The sequence below is a fragment of the Staurois parvus genome, unplaced genomic scaffold, assembly GCF_062004578.1.
Source record: "Staurois parvus isolate SC_StPar_1 unplaced genomic scaffold, SC_StPar_1.0 ptg000061l, whole genome shotgun sequence".
Lineage (NCBI taxonomy): Eukaryota > Metazoa > Chordata > Amphibia > Anura > Ranidae > Staurois > Staurois parvus.
The window spans coordinates 10,025,192-10,052,068 of NW_028317857.1; positions in this window are offsets into that span (position 1 = coordinate 10,025,192).

Below are 26,877 nucleotides of genomic sequence, written 5' to 3' on the forward strand. Positions count from 1 at the left end.
TGCAGCATTCAACCAATGGTGTGATAGTGGACTTACTAAAGTCATGTCGATCTTTGATGATACCAAACGTACCTTCCAGCCTTTTTCAGGGTACTAGGTGCCAAATACTCCTTACCAGGATTTCATATCTTTCACTACCATAAGCTGGTGACCTTCCTCAGGACAAGCTATTCTCCAAAACAATATCCCTTCCAGTGCACCTTTATAGAAACTCTGCTACGTCAGGATAATTATTCCATCTCAGCAATTTACTCTCATCTAATCTCACACCAGTCTGCACAGTACCATCTTACTCCTTTTAAACCATGGACTCCCATACTGTCTACTGATGATGCTTCTGTAATGTACTAGGAGCGAAGAGAGAGAGCACACGGAGACAGATTGCTTGGAACCTGATGTGTGGGTGTTTATTGGGCAGTTTTTCAGGGTACAGACAATAGAACAGCTAGTCCACAGATCCACAAAAGACACAGCACCACAGTAAAGTTCTCAGGATGGCAATATGGGACAACAGGGGGCCGATAGTCCACCGGGTTCAACAGGTCAGAGCGGCAGGAGTACTGTGGCAGTTGGAGTTCCTGAGGCAGAATTGGGACACATATTTTGGACAGTACGGGGTTAGTCCACTTACTGAATGCAGGGACCAGGACACAGAGGGTTACAGTCCACACAGGTAGTGCAGGGTTAAGTCTGTACAGGCAGCAAAGGTTTATCCATACAGAGGAGCTCACAGGCAGCAAGGGGTTAATCCACACAGAGGAGATCGTGGGCAGCAAAGGGTTAATCCACACAGATGGCTCACGGGCAGCAAAGAGTTAATCTGCACAGAGGAGTTCCAGGCAGCAAGGGGTTAATCCACACAGGCAGTTCCAGGCAGCAAAGGGTTAATCCACACAAGGGAGAGATCCGGGCAGCTCGACTGGCAGGCAGTGGAGGAGGTTAGTGAAAGGAGGGAGGGGTTGGATCAGTGAGGAGTTCTGGCCCGCAGCTCAGACCTCACTCACACCAGCAGGGACAGCAGCTAGGAAATCCTACCCGGGATTGGTGCCCCACTCTGCATTATATACAGAGCCTGGCGCGTTCCCGTGGTAACCCGAGGCTTAGCGTTGGGTTACTATGGCAACGGGCCTTGCCTCACCCCCCTCAATACCGGCCCCACACAGGGAGCACGGCCTTTGTCCCTGGTGGCCACAGAGTGTGGGAGGATGGGATCATGCCATGCCTGTGGGGACAGGGAAGGGGTTGACAGGAGGGGAGCCTGCAGGTGGATTCCCACAGCAGGCGGCCCGACTTTCTGGCACTCAGCCAGAGGAGCAGTTTGCTAGCAACAGAAGAGTGAGGGGCTGCTGGGCAGTGGAGGCTGGCAGGCAGCAAACCGGGGGATGGGGGGGAGACCATCTCTGCAACAGCTCTGAACAAAATATTGTCAGGATACCGGAAAATCTCTTCAATCGTCGTTTGCGAAACATGGTGGGAAACTCAATTTAAAATCATCCACAGAGCTTACTATCCTTTCTCAGCGAACCCAGCGGTCACGCCATGCCCTACATGTCCTTGGTGCGACCACACCCGACCTACTTTGTTTCATCGCCTTCTGGGACCGAGTTCTTCATTACAGTAATCATCTGTATAACATCACTCTCACCAGAGACCCTATGCTCTGTCTCTTCAATTATCAAGATCCCATGATGTCAACAAGTCCAAATGCTCTTCTTCAGTGCTCTTCCTCAGTGGATTCATATTTGTTTTTTGATGGCTCACAGAGCACTCATGCAAGCATGGATACAGCCAAACCCTCCACAGCCTAAAATGGTAATACAGGCACTAACTGCCCTATTTAATCTGGAGAAGCTGGATACCATTACCCAAAATTTTAAATTTCACGTCGCTTCTTCTCAAGATGGCAGCGCTTCATGGAACACTCCTTTACTCCTGCAGAACTGGCCACCCATATGGAACATTTTCAATGTTCGGTTTAATATCTCAAAGCTCAACTTACCAATACGCTGGGTAAACTTTGATTGCCTAACTCCTCTCGTAGCCCCACTCCACAGCTTTATATTTCCCAGTCATATAATGGAGCCCATGCTCCTCCACATGTTTCTTAGCCCATATGACACTCTTTCCCAATTGCCTTTTTGATAGAGATGTAATTGTTCAGGGCCTGCATAATTAAACTTCTGTTCCTAGGGGTTTGCTCAAAATTTTTTTATCTTTCTTGGAATTCGGCCTATGTTGTACTGATTTGAAGTGACAATGATGTCTAGTTGGATACTGTCTTTTATTTCCATTACAGAAGTTGTATTGACTTCTGTACACACCACTGTTATGTAAAAAAAAATGGATTACAGAGTTGTATGTCAAGGTATTTTTGTACCAAGCATATAAAATTCAATAAATATTGTTTTAAAAAAAAGAACCTTTGACAGGATTGTATTGCTATCTATGTCCCCACTAGGGAGATCTCTTGTGTGGTCACTCAGACAGGAAGTGAGGAAAAGGCTCACTGGATGGAAAACAGACAACAGTAAAACCCTGGCAGAGGTTATGACCCTGCCTCATGCTAACCAAAGAAAACAAATATGTTTTGGCTGGGACTGGGCCCTAAAACACATTCTTAGATATAGGACATCTGCCAAAAATAGGTAAATACGGTGTTTACTTTGTAATAATGTTATACAGTATACTTAGTCAGGAATAATATTTCTCTTACCATAGAAATTAAAGAATATATAAACGCAACATTTCATATTCCTGATATGTGCCTCCTGTACTATGTACTTGTATGAATCCTGTATCCTGTGAACTAAAGATCAGATTACAGGACTATCGCTCCAAAAGTAGAATTTGTTCATCCAATTTTATCATCATGTGTACTAGAATTAAAATAGAGCTCCAGTCAAAATCTAAAAAAATAATAGTCACCAGCAACAAAAACTGTAGCTACTGACTATTAAAAAACAGACACTCACCTATCCCTCAATATAGCAGTGTCTTCACCGCAGCCAGTTTCACTGGTTGTCCTCTCTCCCCAGCGCCGACATTTTCAGTGTGGGCATCCGGCTGTGACAGCTTGCAGCTTCACAGCCAGGTGCCCACTGCGCATGCGCGCGTAGCTCTGCACCTTGTGAATGGTCTCGTAGTCTTCTGGGACCTGTCACATGCCCTAGAAGACTTTGAGGAGGAAGCACAACTTCTGCTATTTTCACAGGCACCCGCTCCCCAAAAGTACCAATCCATAACGGGGAGCGGGGAGCAAGGCCTTAAAGTGGAACTTCCCCTTTTGGTCCACTTTAAGTGTTCTCAAGGTAAAAGTTGAATAGATGTGTTGGACAACAGCTGTTACCTGGTCACAAGTTTAGTACAAGGAATATTTGTCACATGTACCCTTGGTGGGGACTACCTACATTGGATGTGTCAGTGTACATTCACCATTATCACATTACAGCGAGTGCATGTATAGGAAGTGGCTGAAGGTGACTGCAACATACAAGCAACGCTGATATAAAAAATGCTAAAAAAAAAGCTTAAAAATGTATATGATGGAAACAAAAATGTTTTTGAGGTCTTTAGTAAAATAAATGTATTCCCCCAAGTTACTTCAGATAATTGTGGTCCTAGCCCCTCCTAGGGGACTTCTCTTTATCTTTGTCTTTTCATTTCTATCCCCCCCTCTCAAATTTGGATTGTGTCTCCCCCCCATCTTATGACTGGAGCCATTTGAAGAGTAGGAGTGAAATAGTAATGCCCCTTTAAGCAAAATACCACAACTACTGTATATATATATATATACTGTATATATATATATATATATATATATATATATATCTCAGTTTATGACACGCCTGGCTTGCCTCATTTAGCATTTTCATGTCTCTCTAATTACAGATTAGTTTAGAAGTTACTTACACGGCAGAGAATTTATCTGAAACAATTGTATATGTTGAGTGTTCCGTCAGGAATTAAATCATCCCGTGTTCTTAAACCGACTGAGGCTTTTAGCACAAACAAAAGACAGATTAGCGGGTTTTGTCACAGTTCAGTCAGATGAAATTCTGGAGGAGCAATTGTCATATTTGAACTAATCTGATTCTCTTATACTCAAGTTATTTTTTGCTACTTTTGTAACAATACTTTCTTGTATAATTATACACAAAACTTGAAGATGATTTTAACATCTTATGTAAATGTTTCAACTCCATTCCATATTGGAGATATTTTAGCAAAAAAAGGAAAAAAAAATCTACATATAGTTGTCTTCCTTTTGCAGTACCTCATACTGTTCAAGGCACATAAAAAAATAAAAGACAAGAGTGCAGAACCTCATAGTGTAGTATACTAAGCAGAAAGCATTTATTAAATGGATAAAAATGCACTCACAAAGATGGCATTTGCTAGGCATCTTGGTCTTCTGGAAGCCAGGAGTGATGAAGTGTAAACCAGGACCTCTGCTTTGGCCACCAGCAAGTGTATGAGAGAGCACTTGTGATAGAATAAAGCCACTGTCACTGAAGAAACACTTTCACAGATCCACAACCCCAGAAGTGGAACCTGGCTGTCATAACGAAAGTTCACATGCACAGTAAGATAGAGGGATGTGTTTCCAAGCTTCAAACCTCTACCTTAGCCTGTCTATCCTAGGGCTACCCACCTGATTATATATGAATTTGTAAGAGGAAGATCTGAGAGTGGCTCAAGCAGAGCCCAACAAGGCACAGCTGAGCCACGGGGGGGCACTGCACAGAACCAAACGGAGCTTCCAGACCAAAAACTCACAAAAACAAAAAAAAATCTTATAAAGGGTATCTCCAGTTTTTTGAGGAAAAATAGTAAATTAAAACAATTAGGGAACCACAGTGGCTAAATGGTTAGCATTTCTGCCTGGAGGATTAGGGTTGTTGGTTCAAATCCCAGCCATAGCAGCAGACACCTGGAGTTTGCATGTTTTCCCTGTGCTTGTGTGGGTTTCCTCTGGGTACTCTGGTTTCCTCCTACACTCCAAAGACATGCTGGTAGGTTCATTGGCTCCTTTCTAAATTGGCCCTAGTATGTGTATGTATGAATGTGAGTTAGGGACCTTAGATTGTACGCTTCTTGAGGGAATGTACAATATACAGTATATATGTAAAGTGCTGCATAAATTGATGGTGCTATAAAAGTACTTGTAATAAATAAATTAAAAATAATATAACATATACAATAACATTCATATTGTAAGTCAATGTTATTAGAAATTACCTTTCTTTTTCAATCTGGGGCGCTGTAATTTTCTGTAAAATGCAATGCAATATGGCTATCTGGTGGCACTCTGTACACAGAAGGTGTACAGAACACCCTCTAGAAGCATAATTTTAGCTTGTGTGGTTGGCTCACTGATTTTCCCAGAATTCTGCACTAAGATAGAAGTCCGATTTTACGCATCCCTGCACCAACAAATGTACTTTTTGGGGAGATTTTTCCAAAGGGAAATGACGTCTAAAGGGACACAGTCCCTGCACTTTTCATAATTAGAGCCCTGCAAGTGCAACAGCTGATATATAATTAAGAAATCACCCCCATACATATTCACTCAGCACATGGACACAAACAAACAGCTATTTCTGACCTGGCCACTACTGTTTATAACAACTCGCTGTCAGCCGCTCTTGACTCCTTAGCACCCCTAACCACACGAAACATTAGACCCCGACCGCTTCAACCCTGGCAGAATGACCATACCAAAAACATCAAGCGACGCAGTCGCGCGCTAGATCCCAACAAGCGTTCACCTGATATAAATCCGCCTTCCTCACCTACACTTCCTCCCTCCACACTGCCAAGCAAGCCTACTTTGTAACCCTCATCAACACCCTCTCCACCAGCCCTCGCCGGCTCTTCTCCACCTTCAACTCTCTGCTCTCTCCGCCCCCACCTCCACCCAGTACCTCACTCACAGCCCACGAGATTGCTAACTACTTCCAAAGCAAGATCGACGCAATTCGCAGGGACATCACCACTGCTCAGACTTCTGCCCCACCTAGCATCCCTCACACAAAAACCCCCTCAACACTCCTCTCCTTCGACCTCGCCACTGTCCAGACCTCCACCCCGCCCAACATTCCTCACACTAAAATTCCTTCAACACTCCACTCCTTCGACCCTGCTACCACTGAAGAGGTCACTAAGGTCTTCTCTGAAGCTCACCTTACCACCTGCCCCCTTGACCCTGTCCCCACACAACACCTACGATCACCCTCTTCCTCCATCCTACGCTCCCTCACACACATCTTTAATCTCTCCCTCTCTACTAGCACATTGCCCTCCCCTCTGAAGCAAGCGCAAATCACTCCCATACTTAAAAAACCCTCCCTGGATCCCACCGACCTAAACCACCTTAGACCCATCTCCCTGCTGCCATTTTCATCCAAACTCCTTGAGCGCTTAGCCTATAATCGCCTAAGCTCCCACCTCACCGACAACAACCTCCTTGATCCCCTACGATCTGGCTTCCGTCCCCTACACTCCACTGAAACCGCCCTACTCAAACTCAACAACGACCTGCTAACCGCCAAAACCAATGGCCACTACTCAGTGCTACTACTCCTCGACCTCTCTGTGGCTTTTTACACGGTTGGCCACCCCCTCCTCCTCAAAAAACTATACTCTTTTGGCCTAAGAGACTCCGCTCTCTCCTGGCTCTCTTCCTATCTATCTCAACGCTCCTTCAGTGTTACCTATAATGCTGTCACCTCCCCCTCACTCCCCCTCTCTGTTGGGGTCCTCCAAGGTTCTGTCCTTGGGCCCCTTCTTTTCTCCATCTATACCTCCTCCCTTGGCCAACTGATACACTCCCATGGCTTCAACTACCATCTCTATGCCGCTGACACTCAAATCTATCTCTCTACCCCTCGCCTCACTCCTTCAGTCTCCGCCCGAATCACTAGCCTTCTGAATGACATATCAGACTGGATGTCACTCCACTTTCTCAAATTAAACCTTACCAAAACCAAGCTCCTAGTTTTCCCCCAGCCTGCAACCCCCCTGACCTCTCCATCACGACCAACAACGCCACCATCAGCCCCACCCCGCAAGCCAGAGTACTAGGTGTCATTCTAGATGTCAATCTGTCTTTCCAGCCCAAGATCCAATCTCTGACAAATTCATACAGACTCCACCTCCGCAACAACTCCAAAATACGTCCGTTCCTAACTCCAGAAACTACAAAGCAACTCATTCACTCCCTTATCATATCACGACTTGACTACTGCAACTCCCTCCTCGCCGGCCTACCCCAACACAGGCTATTCCCACTTCAGTCTATCCTAAATTCTGCAGCCAGACTCATCCACCTTACCAACCACTCCGTATCCGCCACCCTCCTCTGCCAATCCCTCCACTGGCTTCTGATTGCCCAACGCATAAAATTCAAAATATTAACATTGACGTACAAAGCTATTCATAACACTTCCCCAAACTACATCACCGACCTGATATCCATCTACCACCCAAAACGCACTCTCCGTTCCTCACAAGACCTCCTACTCTCCAGTTCCCTGATCTCCTCCTCCCATGCCCATCTCCAGGACTTCTACAGGGCTTCCCCCATCCTCTCGAACTCACTACCCCAATCCATCAGACTGTCACCTACCCTCCTCACCTTTAGGCGCACCCTGAAAACCCACCTTTTCAGAGAAGCCTACACCGCCCTCACCTAATTGCTGATCTCCTCCGCTCTTCCCACCACTCCATCCCCCACAGCTATTTCCTCCTGTACCACTCTCCCCTCCCTCCTAGATTGTAAGCTTCAAGGAGCAGGGCCCTCGAACCCCTTGTGTATTGTATTGTGTTGTTATTGTACTGTCTCGTGTACTGTCTCCCATTATAATGTACAGCGCTGAGCAAACTGTTGGCGCTATATAAATACTGTATAATAATAATATTTCTTCAGAATAACAAAAGTAGGACTCTGCAACAAAGTGTGTTAATGTAGATTACCCAGAAGGGATTTATTTTTCTCAACAAAAGTTGTTATTCTTTAAAAAGTGTCTAATAGAAATTATATATATATATATATATATATATATATATATACAGTATATATCTATATATAGAGATATATGTAAACAGATAAAATTAATAAACAACGTGATTATTACATGTGGCTAAAACGATTAGAGATGTGCATGACGGAAACATTTGTTTTGTTTTGGGTTCAGAAATCTTGTATATTCAGATTTTTTTGGGGGGATTCTTTAAAATTTTAATTCAATTCTAAATTCCCCAGATGGCTATATTTGTCTTAGAAAACAAAAAATGGCAGTTGACTAGTGCAGAGCCGCCTGGATAGTGGTTAATTAAATCCTATGCGGAGTAATATGTCACTACAAGAGTGTATGCAATAGTGTATTTATTAGATCACTTAGATCATGAAAAAGGTTGACATTGACAGAGTGAACATGTTGCAATCATATTAAAATCAAAGCATTAAAATAAAGAACCAGTTCTGACGAAGTCTGCGATGATTGGAGGACGAAACGCGTCAACGTAATGACATCATCACGCTCGGCGTCTTCATAGGCTGCGGTATCCACGAGGGGAAAGAAGCAAGCATTGCAGCTCCACCTTGGATAAGCATGAGGCAAAACAGAAAACAACAAGGCAACCACTCTGATGAGCTTTGTAGGCGATTCAAGTGAATCAGTTCACTTCAACCAGTGGCAACTACTAGAGTGTTATAGCTGAGTCACTTCAGACCGCAATTTTTATAACAGGAGCAATACCCAATGCAGTAATAGAGCTATTTGAGCCCTTGATTGAGGGAATTTTTGGACTCTATAGGTATATTCTATACCGTGTGTTATACAGTCAGTTTTATGGAACAATAGTCTCACCCATCCCTATAGGAACCGCACTAGCTCTTTCTAAAGAGGAATTTTTGGAACCCCTAGAGGGCACATTTAAAAGAACTATTGATGTCTGAATGCCAATACTTTCTTAATATTTTCCTATTTATTTCACCTTTAGAATCACTTTTTAGTGTGGATTTATTCCCACCTATGCTGGTCACTCAGGAAGATAGCCACCCACTATCTATGTACCATGGCATATTTACTAAGGTATTTAATTTTTTTAATTAATTACCTACTATCTAGCCGGCTCTGCAATAGTCAACTGCCATTTTTTTGTTTTCCAGTATAACCAGGTTTATAATCCACACTTTCATATAAGTGATTTGGAGATATTATTATCTGGATGGCATTTTTTCTTTTCTTTATGCTATATCTGTCTTAACATGTTAATTAGTTTTTTCGGGCGATAATACTTATATTCTCTGTTTGGGTGAAATCAGCCTAAGTTGGAATCATCATCTTATTTCACTTTTATACCTTACTGTATTTATTGCATTATGTTTCCATTTCAAATTCAAATTCATTTTTCAATTCAAATTTATTTTAAAAATTCAGACAACTCATTTATTTTATGTTATTTTCATTTTATTTTCATTTATTGTAGATTCTTTGAAAGTCATTACTATTGTGATTCAGGAAAATTGGGTACATCTGAATCTCCGAATAACAAAAATTTTGTCTGAATTTTTATTTGTAACGAAACTAATTGCACGTTTAAAAATTACCATGATCATTAAAAACCATGAATGTGGCGTGAGTAGGTTCACCTTCTACCAAGAAGAAACTCATGGGTTGAGAAAAAAAAGTATATATATATATATATATATATATATATCATATCTAAAAAACATTTAAAAATGATGACCTTTGTACAGATCCCTTTGGTCACATGATTTTTAAAAGCTTAAACAATATGCTATTAGTAGTCTACTTTAAAACAGGGCTGATACAGAGATAATAATCATATTTGCAGGCCATCAAACAAGAGAAGGAAGAGATGGTTACCCACTGCTTGAGTTACAGAATGTCATTTGACACTATGTAATATTACCTGTGCCCCCTTCTTAGAGGTCTATGCATGGTTTTAAAACTAAATACACAGAGATAGTCAGGCAAAAGGAAAAACAAAAGAAGAACTCATGATGTGGTAAAACATATCTAAACCCAAAAGCAAAAAATATAATTTATTTCAGCTTTCCAGTCCCTAGATGTGGTGATTTTTTTTTCTTCCTGTCCTGGGGTAACAATGCTCTCTCACTGTACTGTATCTATAGAGGAGTAGTGCTCTCACTTTAGGCTTCTAACTCCTGATTAGGACCACAGAACACCTCCCTTTCTCCTCACCTCCATAACAAAAGGGAGGGGAAGGGAGGGGAAGAGTGTTCTGCAATCCAGCAGCTGAAAACTGGGCAGGGCTGATTACACTGCCTGCCAGAGTACTCAGGAATTTAAAATGGTTGAAAAGGCTCAAAGGTTTTTTACCTTCATGCAGGGCTGTCTTTAACCTCCTTGGCGGTATTCCCGAGTGTAGCTCGGGGTAACATTTCAGTACCAAAAGCGGTAACCCCGAGCTACACTCGGGAATACCATGCGGCGCTGCTCCGGCATGTGTTCTTCACTTACCTTACCCTGCGCTCCCACGATGTGTCCCCTGCAGCGTCCCCGGCCATCTCCTCCGGCCGATGCCGGCATCCGGCTTCTGTGTCCTGTCCCTGTGACGTCGGGACGTACGGGCGCCGCCGCCGGCGGCGGGAAATTTAAAAATTTTAAAAAATGTCATTTTTTTTTTTTTCATTTTACACAGTAAAACATTGCTGTTTCAACCTATTTCACATACATATTGTCCCTAGTGCTTTGTCCTGCGCCCTGCCTGCATTTTGTCTGTTCTTTCTGCCTGGAAACTGAGAAATGTCCATGGCGTCCAAAAAGTGTCCCTTTAGGTCAAAAGCGGTTTAGATCAGCTAGAGAACAGCGATAGTAAATCAGAACCACTTACAGAATTGAGTGATAATGATTCGTGGGGGAAATTCGTCATCAGACACTGAAAACGATTTTGCGACTGAGCTCAGCAATGTGCGAACTTGGCGCTCTATTTCACATTTCAGTGTTTTTGGTTTGATTATATTATTGAATTAAAATTTTTATTATTTTTATATTATTTTTATGATTATTTATTAAATTATAATTTATGATTTTGTGTTTCAAATTTTATCATACCCGGGATGTTTACTAGACTCTTGTTCGGACAGATTTCAGTGAGTTATTCCTAAATATTACAGCCTACAATAATAAAAATACATATTTCCATGCAAAAAAATGGTACCGCTTTCAGCACCAAAAATCTGAAATAATCATACCGCCAGGGAGGTTAAGGAGAGGCAAAATGGGGCAGCCGCCCTGGGCCCAGTCCTTGTTTTGGGGTCCAAAGCAGCTGTACCATACTTGCCAACTGTACTGGTTTACATTCCCGTGTCCCTGGAAGTCTTTGTCCCAGGCTGTGTCCCGATATCTCAGTGTGAAGTGCTGCCACTTATGCTGCTCAGTTCTGCCCTATTGCCATGTACAGATAACCCACCTGTGCAGACCAAGTCAGCAGTCACACGAAAATAGCAGTGACAATGTGGAATTCATGTGTAAAGAGCATCAGCATTCATATGTATATTATGCCCACCAAGGTTCCAGTCACCAACACCTCTGGTGGTCAGTGTAAATTCCCTCTTAACTTGGTGACCAGTGTAGAAATGTATTGGTTGTTGGTGTAAAATCCCCCTTACATTCGTGGTCACTGCAAATTCCCCATTACATTGGTCATCAGTTTTAATTCCCCCTAACATTGGTGGTCGGTGTCGAAATGTCACCACCCATCCCCAACCAGCACTGCCACTGATCCCATCCACCCCAAGCACTGACATTGATCCCATACCCCCAAGCACTGCCACTGATCCCATCTCCTCATCAGCACTGTAACTCATCCCATTCCCCCAGTACTGCCACCTATCCCATCCTCCCCATCACTGCCACTGATCCCATCAACCCTCCCCTCAGCACTGCCAATGATCACACCCTCCCCCCCCAGTACTCCCCATGATCCTAGGAGTCCAAGGAGTTTTCTGTCTATTAGTGGGTCCCCTAACCTTCTCAGTCCATGTGTGCAGGCAGTGAGGAGATGATGTGCTTGAGAAACCAATCAGTGAGATGTAATTAAGTGCTGTAACTGCTACTAACCAATCAATGAGTGGTAAGAATATGCAGGAATCTCTAGCAACCAATGGGTGAGCGGTAATGATGTGCAGTAACCTCTAGCAACCAACCAGTGACCAGTAATGATGTTTTCAGGAATGGACTTGCCAGTAATGGTGGGACTCACCTGCCTTGTGGGCTGCAGTACCAGGGCTGGCCAGCGGGTGCTCTCAGCAATCAGAGACTCAACCCTGCAGGCAGCCAAACACCTGAAGCTGATTACGGAGGTGTATTTAAGGGATGGCCAGACCTGCAGTCTGGACCTTGGTGTGTGTTTTTCCATGGGCCCCTGTATCTTGTAACCTGTGTTCCTGTTCCTGCCTCTGCCTGACTTGTTGCTGACCCTGCTTGATCCTGACCTCTGCTGACTTCTCCTGTTTTGATCTCTGGCTTGTGACCCTGACCATTCTCTCCGCCTGCTCCTCCTGTACCTACCTGCCCGATAGTTATCGACCCGGCCTGCCTGATTATGTTGTGCTCTATATGTGTATGTACCTGTGTATCTGTATCAGTTTAGGTTTGGGCTTGTTTCACCTTGTTGTATGTATTTGTGTTAGCTTGGGGTTTGGTGCACTGCGTTTATGTTTGTATTGTTAGTCTTAATAAATTGTCTTATTTATACCATACCTGAAGCTTGCGTTTCCCTGCGTCAGTTCACATACCTCTGGTCATACCCGGAGCCCTGACATTACACCAAGGCCAATCCTGACCAGAAGTGGCTGCACAGGGAAGCCATCTTGGCTTCTTGCTGAAAAGTATGGATCTTGATGAGGTTGTGTATTTGTCGCTGCTGGTTTTTGATGACAGAGAATATGCTTATCAGACTCTGAGGGAGTATACCCGGGATCAACTGCTAGAATGTATACGGATCGCTCATGTTCTAGTAGATCAGGGCACAGAGTTTCTCTGAGGTGCAACCTTTGATTCAGGTTTGTGTAGAGTTGGCTTCATCTGGTACCCCTGAAAGCAGGAATGACTTTTTGCCACCATTTAGTGCAGACCAGGTAGAGTCCCTGGTATGGTTATTAGAGGATGATGTGGATTGCTTCTTGGAGCATTATGCTGCATGTTCACCACAAGTATTAAGGGATTGTATAAACGCAGTGCAGTCTTTGACCAGACAGGCTTTGTGTAAGCTCAGCTTTGTTCAACCCATACTGCAGACATGGTCAGACTTGTTGCACCCAGCCTCAGTCAGCTTGCAACGTCATTCCTCTGCTCAAGGCACTCTTCCTGCATCCCCGACAGCACCCCCAGTGATGGCCCAATATACTCTGCTAACTACCACATACCAGTCCCCTGCTCCCACTCGCTGCACCTATCCTTTCTTTGGCCCTGTGGAGAGGTCCTCTGTGGCGGCTGCTCCCAGCTCTTCTCTGTCCTCAGCTGCTCCATTCGTTTGCAGACCTGCGTTTACTTGCAGTGCTCCAGTAGTTAAAACCAGAAAAAAGCAAAAATTCTTTCCAACCAGTACCATCCTGCCAGTATCCAAACCGGTGAGCCTGCCGTCTGAGAACCTGCCTTCCGTGGTTCAGCCTGGTGCCTCGGCACCCGCACTTCAGCCTGATGTCTCTACCCAGCCTGATGTCTGTACCCAGCCTGATGAACTGATCCAGCCTGATGATCCTATCACGCCTGATGACCCAGTGCCCGCTATCATACCTGGTGACTCGATACCCGCTGTCGAGCCAGACGATCCGGTACCTGATGACCCGGTGCCCGCTGTCATGCCTGGTGACCCGATGCCCGCTGTCGAGCCAGACAATCCAATGCCTGATGACCCACTGCCCGCTGTCATGCCTGGTGACCCGATGCCCGCTGTCGAGCCAGACGATCCAGCGCCAGATGACCTGGTGCCTGCTGTCTAGCCAGACGATCCGGTACCTGATAACCTGGTGCCCGCTGTCGTGCCAATTGACTCAGAGCCCACTGTCGTGCTTGGTGACTCGGTGCCCACTGCCTTGCCAGATGATGCGGTGCCCGCTGGCGAGCCAAATGACCTGATGCCTGGTGACCCAGTGCCCGCTGTCATACCTGGTGACCCGATGCCGCTGTCGAGCCAGACAATCCCATGCCTGATGACCCAGTGCCCGCTGTCATGCCTGGTGACCCGATGCCCGCTGTCGGGCCAGACGATCCAATGTCTGACCCAGTGCCCGCGGTCATGCCAGTTGACTCGGAGCCTACTGTCGTGCCTGGTGACTCGGTGCCCACTGCCTTGCCAGATGACGCGGTGCCCGCTGGCGAGCCAAATGACCTGATGCCTGGTGACCCAGTGCCCGCTGTCATACCTGGTGACCCGATGCCCACTGTCGAGCCAGACGATCCAACGCCAGATGACCCGGTGCCCGCTGTCGATCCAGACGATCCGGTACCTGATGACCCGGTGCCCGCTGTCGTGCCAATTGACTCAGAGCCCACTGTCGTGCCTGGTGACTCGGTGCCCACTGCCTTGCCAGATGACGCGGTGCCCGCTGTCGAGCCAAATGACCTGATGCCTGGTGACCCGATGCCCGCTGTTGAGCCAGACGATCCAATGTCTGACCCAGTGCCCGTGGTCATGCCAGTTGACTCGGAACCCACTGTCGTGCCTGGTGACTCGGTGCCCACTGCCTTGCCAGATGCCGCAGTGCCCGCTGGCGAGCCGAATGACCTGATGCCTGGTGACCCGATGCCTGCTGTCGTGCCTGATGACCCGGTGCCTGTCGCTCCGCCTGGGGGCCCGGCGCCCGCCGCTCCGTCTGGGGGCCCAATGCCTGTCGCTCCGTCTGGGGGCCCGATGCCTGTCGCTCCGCCTGGGGGCCCGGCGCCCGGCGCTCCGCCTGGGGGCCCGGTGCCTGCTGCTCCGCCTGGTAATCCGGTGTCCAGCCTGATGTTCCTCTGCCCGGTGTCCAGCCCGATGTGCCTCTGCCCGGTGTCCAGCCCGATGTGCCTCTGCCCGGTGTCCAGCCCGATGTGCCTCTGCCCGGAGTCCAGCCCGATGTGCCTCTGCCCGGAGTCCAGCCCGATGTGCCTCTGCCCGGAGTCCTGCCCGATGTGCCAGTCTTTGATATCCCGCCAGTTACCAGACCCGGGCGGTGGAACATTTTGCCCAGATAGGGGGGGTATTGTCAGGAATGGACTTGCCAGTAATGGTGGTACTCACCTGCCTTGTGGGCTGCAGTACCAGGGCTGGCCAGCGGGTGCTCTCAGCAATCAGATTCAACCCTGCAGGCAGCCAAACACCTGAAGCTGATTACGGAGGTGTATTTAAGGGATGGCCAGACCTGCAGTCTGGGCCTTGGTGTGTGTTTTTCCATGGGCCCCTGTATCTTGTAACCTGTGTTCCTGTTCCTGCCTCTGCCTGACCTGTTGCTGACCCTGCTTGATCCTGACCTCTGCTGACTTCTCCTGTTTTGATCCCTGGCTTGTGACCCTGACCATTCTCTTCGCCTGCTTCTCCTGTACCTACCTGCCCGATAGTTATCGACCCGGCCTGCCTGATTACGTTGTGCTCTATATATGTATGTACCTGTGTATCTGTATCAGTTTAGGTTTGGGTTTGTTTCACCTTGTTGTATGTATTTGTGTTAGCTTGGGGTTTGGTGCACTGCGTTTGTTTGTATTGTTAGTCTTAATAAATTGTCTTATTTATACCATACCTGAAGCTTGCGTTTCCCTGCGTCAGTTCACATACCTCTGGTCATACCCGGAGCCCTGACATTTGTGCAGTAACTTCTAGCAATCAATCAGCGAGTGGTAAGGATGTGCAGAAACCTCTAGCAACCAATCAGTGACCAGTAAGGATGTGCAGTAACCTCTAGCAACAAATCAGCAAGCAGAAATCATGTGCTGTAATCTCTAGCACCTAGTCAGTGAGTGGTAATGATATGCTTTAACCTCCGGCAATCAATTGCAATTGCTGCCTGATATGCTGGGGTACACTGATTTTGAGTTCAGCTGCTATTTATTGTATGTCTCAGAGCAGGCGGAAAGCAAAATTTCATGGGGGACCCAAAAAAATGTTTGCCAATGGTCCCATCAATATTAAAGACAGCCCTGCCCTCATGCATTCTTTGTCATTGGCAGCGGGAGGAATTAGCTCCCACTGCTGTCAATCACATCCAGTGAACCAATGAGGAGTGAAAGGAGGAGGAGCTAAGCAGTGGCTCTGTGTGTGAATGGACATGCAGAGCAGCAGTTTGGGAGTGAGCCTGCTTGGGTGCCCCCAGAGTAGGCTGCTTGCTCTGGGGGCACTCAGAAGAAGGAAGGGGCCAAGAGTGCTGGCGGGGGACCCAAGAAGAGGAGGATCAGGCTGATTTGTGTAAAACCACTGCACAGAGCAGGAAAGTATGACATATTTGTTATTTTTTTTCAATTGCTATTAATATCACTTTAAGGGTGCACTTGATTTTTTTACCAAGATCAACATGTATTTTGAACAGATATAACAAAACACTTTTAATGGTACTACATTTAACAGATCAAAAGGGAACACCTAAGGGTTTAAAGGGTTTACATACACTTTAATTGTATAGCTCAGTGATGCCCCTTCTAAACCTCCGGTGCCCATGAGTGCCTTACAGTTTAGCAGATCTGAATAGTACCATTAATGGATATGGTAGAGACACTTTGCTAAACCTCCAGACTGCAGAGGTCAGACAGGTCTTCAGGTGTAATCCAATCTATCTGCATCATCTCCATCTTAAGGCTGAGACCTACACAGCACCTGGAGGTACCATACATGTATGGCAGGGAGGGTTAGCTGGTTCTGTAGACACCTCCAAAACTAGACTATCAGGGGGAAACAATGGCAATTGGCCAATGTTTCCTAACTGCTCTAATTGGACTTGGAGGAAGGATTGGAGGAAGTTCAGTCTGAAGTGCTTGTGCGTAACCCATAGACATGAGGTCATCGACCACCTGGCAAAATTGACTTTTCATCTCAATCTAAAATACTGTACATAATAATACAGTACAATAAGCTGTATATAGTTTCCGTAAATACATAAAATACACCCATACAGAGATAGATAAGAAGGCTGCCATTTTTTATCTCTGTCTGTCTGCCTGTCAAAATAAATCCAATCGCTTTGATATAATTTATTATTTTGGAAGAGATATAAACATCAGACTACATTATCCATGGTTCAGCCCCACACAAAGTAAAAGCCAGCCAGGTAACTAGCATATTCTTACAGAGCTACAGCTTACAGAGTAATAGCTGCTTTCCTATAAATTCAAAATCCCCTTTCTAACAAGGTAAATGTCCAAGTGTAATAAACGGCAGCAATCAACAAGTAACAATATTCACATTTATGACTGTCTATAATTGATGAAAGATGATATCTGACTACTTTGTGTGGGTTAATGCACTTTACTACCAGTATGTTAATAAATATATCAATTGCAAGTTTTCAGTAGCAACAGAAATATTGCATCATTCTTACTGTAAAATGCATAAGTAATGCTATTACGTATATTATGTACAACTTTCTCTATTCACTGCGCGCCATTGTTTTTCTACTTTCAGCAGCAGCAACAGACGTATTCAATAATAACTTTCAAACTGGACCTAGTAAACTTCAAGTTCTAAGTGATGCAGCTCTCCTTTAAAATTAGATAAATAATAAAGGGCATGTTTATAAACGTTAGGTGGTCGCTAAAGACTTGAGGTGCCAATTATTGAGAAACTTCCCCCCATGCTGGCAGATCACAGAGTGTTGGCAGCCTGCTAAACAGCTTTAGCAATTTTCTCTTGCTGGGTTGGCTGCTGAAATTTTTTTACTTTAGTTAAAGTTACAGATTTTATTAAAATATTATATATTTTCATTCTTTCATTGTAACTGTATTACATTTTCAAATTCATGGTTCAATAGTTTTTTTTTATGTTGCCATTTGTATTTCATTACAAGCAATCTGGTATATAGAATAATAACAGCAACAGTATTGCAATACAGAAAACAATTTTCACCTACCAGGAGGCAGGTCAAAGATAAACAGACATACAAACTGTTAATGTTAAGGTGAATGCAACAGGACAAGATGGAATGGGATCCGATTGGTTGGTCAGTCCAGGTGTACCTAGAAAACCAAAAAAATAGGTATTTAGAGAAAGGGTAAGAGTAGGGAAAGGGGAGTTGGTAAATATGGCCGTAGTCAAACTACATGTAAATGTCTACCAGGCCTGCATAAGTCCCAAAGGGGAGAAAGACAATTGCTTATACATATTATCAGACAGCCTGGCCTCCTCTTTCTCTAATAATCTGCATGATTCTAGACATGGTTTTAGCTATAGAAAGAGTTGAAGTTCTCCGATTCTTCTGAATTGTCTGTTTAACAACATGGAGAATCGGAAGCGTAAGTTGGAATTGAGGCTTAATAAGATCATATGATCTTACACAGAGGAGGACATACTTTGCTCTGTGAGGGATCCCATCAACATCAATCCAATATTGCTGAGCCCACGGACATGTCCACTGAATGTGATAAAAGGTTCCCAATTGTCCACATCCCTGAAAGCACAGAGGAGAGTAGCAAGGCACAAAATGAGCAATTGTGGCGAGCACCAAAAACCAGTGTGATTGGTTTCTACAGCCAGTACTTACGTGAATTGGATTTTACCATGGTCCAAATTTGAGACCAATCTTCATCATTCAGATCTATACCTACGTCTGTTGCCCACTGTTGAATCTAAGATGAGAGCTGAGAGAAAGAGGGGGTTGACACCAACACACATATGAATATCAAGCCTGGTGAGTGTGGATCATTGTGGCACCACTGATCAAAAGATGTTAGGAAAAGCACGCCATCTGGGAGTTTAACGCTATGCTCCATGATTGAAGATAGCTGATGAGCTGTACAAATGGTAAGAAAAAGGCCTGGTGCATAGACGGAAAAGATTTAATGCCATTAGCAGTGATAAGTTTGCAACTGAGGTGACATCTTCCACAATCCATTCAACTAGATGAAGATTGAGAGGGTGTGGGGAAAGCTGGGTTGCAGATAAAAGATATGAGAGGCTTGCTAGGTGACTGTGGTCCTTCAGAATATTTTTTTGACATTCTAAACCTGCATATTTTGTTTCAGTATAGGATTGGCTATCCTTGGTCTATCCACAGGGCTAAGCCATGGGAGGTTATCAACATGGGCTAGGTCACATTCTATTGCCTCTAGGGTTGTAGCAGGAAATTTGGGGATCTTTACTAATTGAGCAATTTGATAGTACCTAGTGATAATTGGGAACCATCCAAAAGTTTGCTCTGCATTAAAACCATGCGTCGTGGTTGTTTTGTTTTAATTCCTCCAGATTAAGGAAAGTATAGGGCATTGCACTGATCTGCTGATCTATTGCAGAAGGGAAACAGTGATTTTTTTTGACCCTAAGAACAGAGACAGAAACAAAGTTTGAGGGCAAATATAGGAGGGTAGTGATAGGATTGGTGCAATTTATTATAACATAATTTACAAATAGACTAAGCTTAGGAGATGTGCTGCAATGGGAATACCTTTGATATTGTCCTGTCAAAAGAGCTGAAGGTTCGAGGAGAAAGACCAAAGAAAACGGAGAAAGTGGGCAGCCATGCCTAGTGCAGCAAAAGGATGGGGATGTAAGTTGACTTAAAAACTAAGTACTTGGCATTCACTTGTGGGGAGGTATATAGAGAAGAAATACAGATATAGACATGAAGGTTTAGTCCCCACTTGGGCAACAAGTACATGAGGTATGGCCAGGAGATTGAGTCTTTGAGAATAACTTTGTTGCCGAGTTGAGTTGGGATTGTAGAGTACAAAATTATCAAAATATCTTAACAGGGACACTTATTAAGTGTCCTGTAATTTTTAGTCTGATCGATTTGTATTCTGATTCAATAGTTTTAAGTCTGCAGACCAACACAGTTATTCTTTGTACCATGTGGACCCTTCAGGTAGAATTTTTGTAAGAACCCTACGTAATTGCTTTACATTTTCCTATTTAATTAGCAATGTGCTTAGTGCCAAAGCATACTGAGATGAGAAATAGGGACACATTATACTAAAAAGTATGTAGACACACTGACATGCCCCCAGTTACACAACCTATGATTAAATAACTCATAAAAAATATTTAGGAATAATTGGGTAAATCATGTGCTTTTTTCACTACTACTTTTCCTTTAGGATTGCGCTTTAAAATAACAAATACAATATTATAGACTTACTTAGACTTAGTTCCTTCTGTGCAATATGACACATTTGGCAGTAAGTGCTTTCCATTAAATTCTGTCAGCTGCAGCAAATTCATCCTCATCATATAGGACCTTGATAGCTTTCAAGAATCTCTTTAAGGTGCACAGCCAGGTTGTCGATGGTTTCATTATTTCTGTTTTCTTCTAGGTTGTGGTATTCAGATTATTTCACTTCTGGATTTGTAGTAATCAGGTAGGAGCAGAAAATGTCCTGCCTCCAAATGGTGGCAATAGCTTCTGTATAAAACTGTGTTTTTAAGATTTCTTTGTTTGTGATTTGGTCTCTGTATGTGAAGTATGTGGTAAAATGAGTTCAGTTTTTGTGAAATTCCAGGTTTTGCTGGTTTATCTGGCAGTGGGCATAATAATCACACCTTCATGGTCACAGTAAAGTGGAGAAGACAAGATTTGACTTAAACAATGGAGCATCACAATCCTGTACTGGACCTCTCTCTCTCTGTACCTCCATCACATTGATATAGTTAGGTAAAGTCTTTAACTTTTTTAATAATCTGGTCTTGAAGCATCAATTTGCAAGATTGTCTTTCAGTTTATCTTCACAGCTTTGGTTTTGTATTCTCTACTGCTCAGGCTAACATTTTCTGCCTTCTGCTGCAGACCCCGTTTTGTTTCTGGTAGCAGTGTAATGGAACAAGATCTGTGAGTCAGGATTGGTCTTGCCATGGGATTCCAGCATGCTGGGTGTCTGCCATTGCTCTCCTCATTACAAAATCTATAGTCAATAGAAAGAGGAGCGGTGAAAGGATGCAGTCCTGTCCCATACTTCTGTTTAATTGGGAAAAATGTTTTAGTGAACAATAAACAGGTTTCCAGAACAAGCACAGAAACTCTTGACAGTATTCCCAGCCATTAATAAACTTAAAAACTTATATTGCAATAAGCATGGTACAGTACATGGTACATTCACATAAAGCCAGACATTGCCTTACTGTGTATTGTCCTTGCACACAGTGACATTGCAGAAGTCTTTCAATCATCAATTCCAATTGGCATAGTGTAATAAACCAGTTTGCCCATAACTTTTTTAATTTCCCTGGTAAGCCCCTTTGCTGATCAATATACAGTTCAAATTTAAGTGTCCCCTACATTTCTAATCCATTCCTTTTGTGAGGGTGGGTTGGTGGATTTCCAGTGTTGGAATATTCATTTCCAGGCCTGAAATAATGCCCTAGAAATTGCCACACATCGACTTCCTCCAGAATACCCAAAACACAGCATTTAGGGTAAAGTGGAATATTAGACTGGAACATGTTGTTGACCATGTCCACCCCCCCTTCCATCAAAGATTTAATTTTGTACCACAAAAAATGAATCAGATCCCTATGATCTCTTTTACATCTGCTACAAAGTGGTTTGCTAAGATCCCCATCCTATACAGCCTATGTGGAGTGTAATGAATATGTAATAAAATATAAAGTTGTGAGAGTTTTTGAGAGACTAATTAGACGGATTGTCACACATCGCTTCAGATAGCAAAGTAGTTTGTAAAACTGCTGTCAGTTGCAATAATATACTGTAGAGGTTGGATGAAAGGTATATGGCAGTAAAACACTGTATACTGTTTTGAGCTCCAATGTAAGGTAAACGACAGACAGGCTTCAGATCAGATCCCAGTCCATTGGTCATACCCCTCTGACATGTTTAACCTCCTCATCACCCAGCTATAGCTGAAAGACGGCTACAATGAAGTTCTCTTGTTCTGGGAGGGTGTCTATAGACGTCCTTCCAGAACATTCCAGAACAGTGCCCTGATTATCAGTGCAAACCCAGCATTGCCCATCAGTGCAGCTTCTCAGTACCCATTCGTGCAGCTTATCAGTGCCCATCCATGCAGCTTATCAGTGTTGGCCATCAGTGCCCATCAGTGCTGCCTAACAGTGCCACCTATCAGTGTCCATCAGTGCGGCCTCATCAGTGCGGTCTCATCAGTGCCCAGTCAGTGAAGCCTCATTAGTGCCCATCAGTGCAGTCTCATCAGCGCACATCAGTGAAGAAGAAAAATTACTTATTTGCAAAATTTTAAAGCAGAAACGAACAAAAAGTTTTTTTACAAAATGTTCAGTCTTTTTTCATTTGTTTCAAAAAATAAAAACCCAGTGGTTATTAAATACCACTAAAAGAAAGGTCTATCTGTCTAAGAAAACAAATTCATATGGGTACAGTGTTGCATGACCGCACAGTTGTCATTCAAAGTGTGACAGTGCTGAAAGCTGAAAACTGGCCTGGGCAGGAAGGGGGTAAAAGTGGCTGGTAGGAAAGTGGTTAACCCACATTGGGCTTAATCGTAGAGGTCTACCTCTATGACCTTTAGGATTTCTATGATTAAACCCAATGTGGGTGAAACATGTTAGAGTGACATGGCTGATGGAATGGGATCTGAGCTGAAGTCTGTCTTTCATTTACCTTACATTGGAGTTAATACAGTGTGCAGCAGTACCTGCAAGCCACATTATATTTTGGAGCAAAATGTGCTCTACCTCTGCCAGCCCTTGAATACAGAGTGTAAACTTGGGAGACTAATACTGTAGGCTAGGAGAGGCGCCAATCTGTTATAGTACAACATAGTAGTTAAATCATAATTGTTTTGTTATAGAAGCCTATATATCAGACCAAAACATGGGAAAGCTGGAGAGGAAAGAGAGAAAGTTAGAAGTAATTTAAAAAGAGGGACTATTACTCCAAATAAGTAGGGAAGAGATTAAGGGTATATAGTATGCTGTATATTCAGACCAAACCTCGGCTGTTCAGGAATCGGACCATTTGACGGGAGCTGAACATCATGTATGAGGTTTTACTACTGCTGTTATGCATGACATATTCCCACCATGAATGGTTGTTTAGGAAGCCAGCAGATGAAGGCACCTCTGACTCCCTAACCAATGACGTCACTGGCCTTCTCTCATTTAATTAGGAGTATTCATCTGGCTGACAATGTAAACACATTTTCTTTCTTTGTAAATCACAGTTTTGCTGTAGTAGCTTGTGTACATCATATAGATATGCCTCTTCACAGACAGAGTCAGGGCAACCCCCAGCAATTTTTCTTTTAAGAATTTGGTATTTTTAATGTTTCACTTTAACCATTGCTAAAATCATTGCTCCCCAACAAATGGAATCTGGCAGTGCCCCCCCCACCCCATGCTGCAGTCTATTGACAGTCACTCGCCTATTAGGCTTGGTCTTTAGAGCTTTTCCATGTAGTCCATTTAACATGGTTTCCTAGGGATGTAGTTCACATCTGTGAGTTTTGTGCTAGTGCATTTTTTTTGGAAGGGTCAGGAACTTTTTTTCCTGTAGCAGATTGCTTTTTGCATGTAATACACTTTAATGGACCTGCATCAAAAATGCAAGTATGACAGTTCTGTTCATGTAGTGAGAATTTGATGCAACTTTGATGCTACTTGAGTACCAGAAAGTGTAAAGTCGCATCAACGTCGCACTACATGAACAGAACTGTCATACTTTCCTAATAGCCAAAAATGCGACTGTGGACACATAAAGGTTCCTGCACTACTTTGATGCAACTGTCATGCTACTTGAGTGCCAGAAAGTATAAAGTCGCATCAAAGTCACACTACACGAACAGAACTGTCATACTTTCCTATTAGCCAAAAAAACCCAACGCAAAATGCATTAAAAATGTGTGTTCAAAAATGCAAAACACACCACAAAATGCACTGGAAAAACACATCAACCGCAACCTGCATAGATGTGAACCTAGCTTTAGACTAGAAAATGGCCATTACGTTTTATGATATTTGGTTCCCATTCAATGGGTTTTTTGAACCCACCTCGATCTGAACACAGGCATGTTCAGCTACAAATGAGGTACAGCTGGGAGCAATGCTAAAGGAAGACTAATAGCTCTTTATGCAATTTAAACCTTCACTTTTCCCCCACAGTTAAAGCTTAGGAAATACATTAATCAAAATTGATTAAATGCTGACCAAGCAATTTACTATATCCTAAAGCTGTATAGAATTGGCCCTATTACTCATCAATCACTACTATCCTACTATCATTTACTGTCTCATAACAAAGCTGATATATTCTGTTTCAATAATTTCTATTTGGGTTTTTCATGGAGGTACAAGAAAACAGTTAACAAAGAACTACCTGAAAAGGCAAAAGTACAGCCCAAATACTAAGCTGATATATTCTAATGTATTTAAAGTAATGATTTCCAAGGCTTCTTTACTTCACTAAGATGACTTATCGCTATGATGTGAATAGCCTGAACAGCTTATGTTGTAAATAGACCTACAATGCAGGACATTAAACTTCATTTATACAGCAATATGTGTCAGAGGAGCAGTAAAACCTGTATTACTTTCTAAAATATACTGATGCAGTCAAAAAGTGAACAGAGTATAGGACGTTCGTACTCAAAATGCCAGCATGCTATACAATGTTATAAGTAGGGTTGCCACCTTTCCTTCAAGCCAAACCCAAACACTTTTTTGGTGCATGGTAAAAAAAAACTTTTTGTAGTATGCACTGTAGCATTGTAAAAGACTGAGAACACCTTTGGGTGCCCCAAGGAGAGTAGTAAAGCAGCAAGCTATGAGCGTGCGGTGAACAGTGGGTGCCAGCAAATTGTGTTAACAGTGGGAGGTGCCTAAAGGGGCATGGTTAAGTAGAGCAGTGGATGGTGTCAGTAGGGCAGTGAACTGGTCAGTAGGGCAGAGGTTGGTGTCATTAGGGCAGTGGATGGTGTCAGTCAGTAGAGCAGTGGATGGTGTCAGTAGGTTGGGTAATGATGTCAGTAGAGCATTAGATGGTGTCAGCAGAGCAGAGGTTGGTGTCTGTAGGGCAGTGAACGATGTCAGTAGATTTTTATTTGTATTATATTTTTATTATTTTTTGCAACTTTATTTTTTATTATTTTTTACAATATTATATTTTTACAATTTTTTAGGAGCCCTGTTGGGGGGGCTTTGGTGAAATATCAGGAGTATAAACAGACCACTGATGTCTAACTTTGAGATAGAGAAAGGGACTGAGGAAAGCGATTTCCCAGTCTCTTGCTCTGCTGCCTCAGCTGCACTGGACACTGAATGTAATGGGAAGTGCTCTGTGCTGAATGGCTTCCTGTTCATTTCCAAACTAAGGAATAATAAACACAGTTTATTATGCTTCAGTTATGAATGAACACAATGAGTGATTGTTTGCCCACATTGGATCGCATGGTACTAAAGTGCATTTCCAAATGTAGTGCAAGCGCTGCACAGAACTGCATGTGAATTGTACATGAACTGTGTCTTAAGGGTAGTATGTTCAGTAGAAGAGTGCGGAGTGTATTATGGCAGGTAATATGTTCAGCAGAGGAGTGTGGAGTGTATTATGGCAGGTAACATGTTCAGCAGAGGGGTGCGGAGTGTATTATGGCAGGTAACATGTTCAGCAGAGGAGTGCGGAGTGTATTATGGCAGGTAATATGTTCAGCAGAGAAGTGCGGAGTGTATTATGGCAGGTAACATGTTCAGCAGAGGAGTGCGGAGTGTATTATGGCAGGTAACATGTTCAGCAGAGGGGTGCGGAGTGTATTATGGCAGGTAACATGTTCAGCAGAGGAGTGCGGAGTGTATTATGGCAGGTAACATGTTCAGCAGAGGGGTGCGGAGTGTATTATGGCAGGTAACATGTTTAGCAGAGGAGTGAGGAGTGTATTATGGCAGGTAACATGTTCAGCAGAGGAGTGCGGAGTGTATTATGGCAGGTAACATGTTCAGCAGAGGAGTGCGGAGTGTATTATGGCAGGTAACATGTTCAGCAGAGGAGTGCGGAGTGTATTATGGCAGGTAACATGTTCAGCAGAGGAGTGCGGAGTGTATTATGGCAAGCAACATGTTCAGCAGAGGAGTGCGGAGTGTATTATGGCAGGTAATATGTTCAGCAGAGGAGTGCGGAGTGTATTATGGCAGGTAACATGTTCAGCAGAGGGGTGCGGAGTGTATTATGGCAGGTAATATGTTCAGCTGAGGAGCACGGAGTGTATTATGGCAGGTAACAGGGGCGGACTAACAACTCATGGGGCCCGGGGCAATAGGGGTTCATGGGGCCCCTGTGTCCTTGCCCAAACTTAAAAAAGCCTATGAAAAAGGTACCAGGGGCATCTTATGGGGCCCCCTACTGACCCTGGGCAGTGCCCGAGTTTCCAAATGGTCAGTCCACCCCTGGCAGGTAATATGTTCAGCAGAAGAGCATGGGGTGTATTATGGCAGGTAATATGTTCAGCAGAGAAGTGCAGAGTGTAGGACAGTGTTTAGGGAGAGGAGTATATGGTGTGAAGGAGCACTAATTCATTGCTCTTGAACTGCAGAGGCCACAGGACAGTGGCATGCATATAGCTGGCTGCAGACATACAACACCTGTACTACCTTCTGCAGACACAGCCGCCTCTCACCCCCTTCCTTCCCAACCCTCCCTGCCACCTTAACACCTGTTTCTTAAGTCCCTACACACAAGTCCTTTCTTCCTCGACAACTTACCTTCCCACACAAATCCCTCAAAATGAACCT